The sequence below is a fragment of the Octopus bimaculoides genome, chromosome 15 (assembly GCF_001194135.2).
Source record: "Octopus bimaculoides isolate UCB-OBI-ISO-001 chromosome 15, ASM119413v2, whole genome shotgun sequence".
In the NCBI taxonomy this organism is placed as follows: domain Eukaryota; kingdom Metazoa; phylum Mollusca; class Cephalopoda; order Octopoda; family Octopodidae; genus Octopus; species Octopus bimaculoides.
This window is the reverse complement of record NC_068995.1, coordinates 857,214-862,183: the sequence shown is the minus strand read 5'-3', so window position 1 is coordinate 862,183 and position 4,970 is coordinate 857,214. Positions and strand designations below refer to the sequence as shown.

The 4,970-nt window shown below is 36.0% G+C and overlaps 1 protein-coding gene across 1 annotated transcript in view; it reads left to right on the top strand.

Annotated features, from left to right (window-relative positions):
• The window catches only part of LOC106874103 (protein rolling stone), a 95,758-nt gene that overhangs the window by 5,899 nt on the left and 84,889 nt on the right, over positions 1-4,970 (top strand). The window lies entirely within an intron of this gene.

Below are 4,970 nucleotides of genomic sequence, written 5' to 3'. Positions count from 1 at the left end.
TTTTCTTGAATTAGTTTTCATTGATTCAATTAAAACTTTTAGCCATCGTTGTGAGTTTGTTGTCTTGCTTTACAGCAGTCAAAGACATTTCAACGAATTATATATATATGTATGTATGTAAGTATACATACATGTCCTTTATGTATGCACAACTGTATATGTATATATACAGTATGTATGTATAACTGTATATCTATATTCTTTTCTATCGATCCCGAAAGGATGAAAGGCAAAGTCGACCTCGGCGGAATTTGAACTCATATATCAATGATTGCTTCCTTCTATAAAATCCGTCACTATTTGTTCGCCCTCATTAAAAACAAAGCAACAGTATTCAATCAGTTGATTGGCTGAATAAATGTATCTATTTTAAAATGGTGGATTTTGAATCGAATTGGTGCGTCGAATAAAAAACATATTTTCTTAATTTATGTCTTCCCAGATTCATTATGTAGTTACGTCCTTCACTTTTCTCAGGGGCAAAATGTTGTGTCTCCTCTATTTTCTGGGAACAAACCCTACCGAAATTTCAGTTTTCTTTCTCCTCCTTTAAATTCCTCCTTTTCCCTCGATCTCTAACGAAAATAAGTACCAGTAATGTGTCACGAAAGATATACCCGACGAGGATACACCCCACTCCCCTCTAGATACTACCCTTCTGCATAAATGTAATGAAGAATCAAGTTTTCTGAAGAAATCATTTTTGTTAGCAACTGTTCTTATTCCGTTCTTATTCATTCCTCATCTAGGATGATTTATGGTAATACACTTCGTGGAGTTCAGAATTATTAGTTGTGCATTTGCCTCATTGGGGTATAAGAATATATTTGAAATAGGAGGGAAAATAAAATCCATTAAAAAAAATTGAAGTTTTTGGGAAAAATGTCTTTTTCAGATTTCTAATTTTCGTAGCCCCAAGTAGGTAAAAACTGACTTGGAAAGCCTTCGAATATAATAATAATCCTACTAACACACTTCTCATGTTCGAAATTGGTTGTGTTGTAAATGATAAGAAAGGAAAAGCGAAGAAATCGATGTTAGCAACACTGGACCCCCACCACTACTGAAGGGATAAAAAATAAATTTGGCCGCGGTGGAATTTGAACTCGCTGCGCAAAGAGGTGAACAAATATCACCAGACATGCTATCAAGGCTCCAACGATGTTAAACATTCGAATGAAAGATTGATTACATTTTGAAGTCTGTTTACTGTGGCCTTTAAAATAGCAGTTAATTATTTTCTTTTAAATAAAAGAAAAACCTTCTAAAGAAATAAACAAATATGTTTTCAGTATTTGAAAAACATTAAGAAACACAGCTTAGACACAAGTAGCATCGGTTCGAATTCGTTCCTCATGAAATATAAACATTTACTCAAAATTTACAAGTTTAACTTTGAGAGTTTTGGAAAAGTTTTCCATTTTCTCTTTCTATCCTTTTAAATAATACTATTTTCCCCCAAAGGTAGAACGCCAAATAAACATTGGTTGGAAATTGTCATGGTTGTGCAAATGTGTTTCATGAGAATTATCTTAAGATGTAAGCGGTTTGAAACATAATTTCGCTCCGGACGGGATTTGAAATCGCGAGGTAAAAAAATGTAACGATCAGCAAATAAACCTGGCCAAAACCTGGTTTCTGGACGAACAAACTTGGGACAAACCGTTCCTGAATAATAATTATTGCTGCCTAATGCACAATACCAGCAGTTTTAAGGAGAAGGGGCTTAGTTAAGACAATTGAGCCCAGAAATAGACTATTTCATTTTAATGACTCTGAAAGGATGAAAAGTGAAAATGACCCCAGCAAAATTTGAAACCCAGAACGTAAGATCGGAAGAAATACCGCAAAGCATTTTGTCCGGCGTGCTAACGATTTCGTCAGCTCGGCGCCTTCCCTTTGTAAATAATAGTTTCTAATTTTAGCAGTTTTGGGGAAGGGGGTAAGTTGATTACATCGACCTCCAGCGCTAAATTGAACTTGTTTTATCGACCCTGAAAGGTTGAAAGGAAAAAAAAATGATTGCGCTAGAATTTGAACTCAGAACGTCGAGCATGAAGAAATGGCGCAAAGCCTTTTGTTCGGCGTGCTTAACGATTAGCTCGCCACCTTCTGTTCGTAAAACACCGAAAGTAGCTTGCTTCTCAACCACATGGTTCTGGGTTCAATCCCACTGCATGGAACCTTGGGCAAGTGTCTTCTACTGTAACCTCGGGCCAACCAAAGCCTTGTGGATGGATTTGGTAGACGGAAGCTGAAAGAAGCCCGTCGTACATGTGTGTGTTTGTGTGAATGTTTGTCTGTATATTGTAACGTTCAATCAATTCTCGTATCTCCCCACCGCCGCCACATCAACGTTTGCTTATATCGTTATCGATTATCAATTCACTTAAACAACATAGTTTCCATTTACGTTGAAACACGTAACTTTCATTGATTCGCTTTACGTTCAAAATGTTGCGTTATATCATTGGCGTATCAGACTTTTGCTGACAAAACACCATGTTTATCCAACTGCTGAATAAACAATCTCTATATTTTGGATATCTTATTGCTATGGCAACGACAATTATTCGCGCTATTTTATTAATCTATTCAATTTTGTACATTCGTCTGCTGCCCGTTTAAATCATTTCAGCGTTCAATTACTTTCAGGGGTCCTGTCTGTCTCTCTGTCAGTATATCACCCCCCCTCTCTATACATATATATACATAATATATATGTATATATATTTATTTATATATATATTTGTATGTATGTATATATATATATATATATATGTATATAAATGCATATATTATTATTTGTGTGTATTTATTAATACGTATATATTCAATGTTCCCCTAATCTTCTAAAACGGTAATGTATGATATAAGGGATATATGGCTGGTATTTCTAATAATTTGCCGCCTAGCATTATTTTTTACTGCTGCAAGCTGCCATTAGCTTTATACGACTCCGTTCTGTTTTTTCTTTTGGTTTTATTTTGTTATTTTGATGTGTTTACCAGTAAAACATGATTTATTTTTGTATATTTCTTCCATTCATCACCCAACAGTGTGTCTGTGCGTCAATGTGTGTAAATGTAAATATGTATATACATATATGTGCGCACATGTGTGTGTCAGTATCTATCTATCTATCTATCTATCTATCTATCTATCTATCTATATGCGAGTCTATACATGTGCGTATATTGATTTAAGAATATATATATGTATATGCATATATGAATGCATACACACACGCATACATATAGACAGACAGACAGATAGATAGATATGCGTCTGTATGTGTGATATACATGCCTGTGTGTATGTCATTGCGTGTGTAAGGACCTGTCTGACTGACCAAGGGCGTGTGTTTGTGCTCCTGTGTAGGTGTATATATATATCTATATATATTATGTGAAGACGTCTAAGTCCTGTTGTGTAGGTGGTTAGGCGTGTTCCTCTGTATGTGTGTGTCATTATTGTACACGAGAGCATGTGTAGCCACTTGTTGGGGAAGGGGGTATGGAAGTGACTCTCTCTGTATGTAAAACGTTTATGGGGATGTTGTTATATATACACATATACATAAACATATATACATATACATATACATATATACACATATATATATATAAATATATATATATATATATATATATATATATATATATATATATATATATATATATATATATGACCACATACACACCTGTGACAACAAGTTTGTATGTTTACAAATATAACAACAGTTACTTGATGTTCAGGTGATTGAAGGAAAACAGGAAGCGGCAGAGATTTAACGGGCTTCATAATTGCAAAAGTGGAATATAACCTACCTACCTGCTTTGAAAACAGACGCACGCACGCATGTATACATAGGTGTAGTCATGCATACGTTTTCTCGCATTCACCTGTATACGCTTATACGAACGCACGCAAACACATTACACAATCATGTGTGAGCGTGCGTGTGAATGCACATGGCTTAGTGGTAAGGTATGAAGCTCACGATTGTAAATTGCAAGTTAATGGCTTTTCCTGTGTCTGATGAGATCTAATTTTATTTCAATAACCATTTCTAATTTTATCAAGTATAATATAATTTTTAGTACAGGTAAAATTTATTATGTTAATTATGTTACCTCCCACTTCAACATGCCCAGGGTTCCCTTGGGGGTGGCAGCGTCCACGTTGAGAACCTCTGGTCTACACAAACAACATGAGCCACCGAACCCTGTTGTATCCGGTAGCAGTGAACGTCTGCTAATTCACAACCTCCCACCAACAACGAGGTTTAGGCGAACTGGACTTTTAGCCGTCGCTCGATGCAACCAAATTCCTGCAGAGTGGGGAATCAAGCAATGCTCGTAACAATTTGCTTCCACTCTTTTCCGTGGATTCGGATTGGCCATAAAATTCTTGGCAAAACCTATGTTCATGAAATCACACCTTAAATTTCCCTGCCAAATCTTTGTTACGAATTGTGGTTAGTCTCCGTCTCCAATTTCATCTCCTTAGCAGCATTTAAAGGCTCTGCTCCAAAGACACAGCAACATTTCTGAACTGCTTTTTCTTTGATGATTGGAATCGGCTCTCCTCCAATTTCAAAGTGAAATTCCTTAACAACCTCGCCTTCTGGACACAGGCTAGCACTTCCTTTGGCTTTGGTATGTTGTCGGCATGGCTGGACTGGCTCATCCAGTGGCAGTGCAAAAATGTGTTGCTTCTCTTTGTTTCCACCGTTTTTCCAGGAATGTCATCCATAAAAGCACGCATTGTACGCACACACACACACACACACACACACACACATGCGTACATATGTTTATATAAATATATAAAGTAGATACACATACACACACGCACATATATGCGTGTATATATGTACGTGTGTTTGTGTGAGAGTATATGATATATATATTATATGTATATTTAAATATATATACGAATACACAGCACATACATTACATGTATAT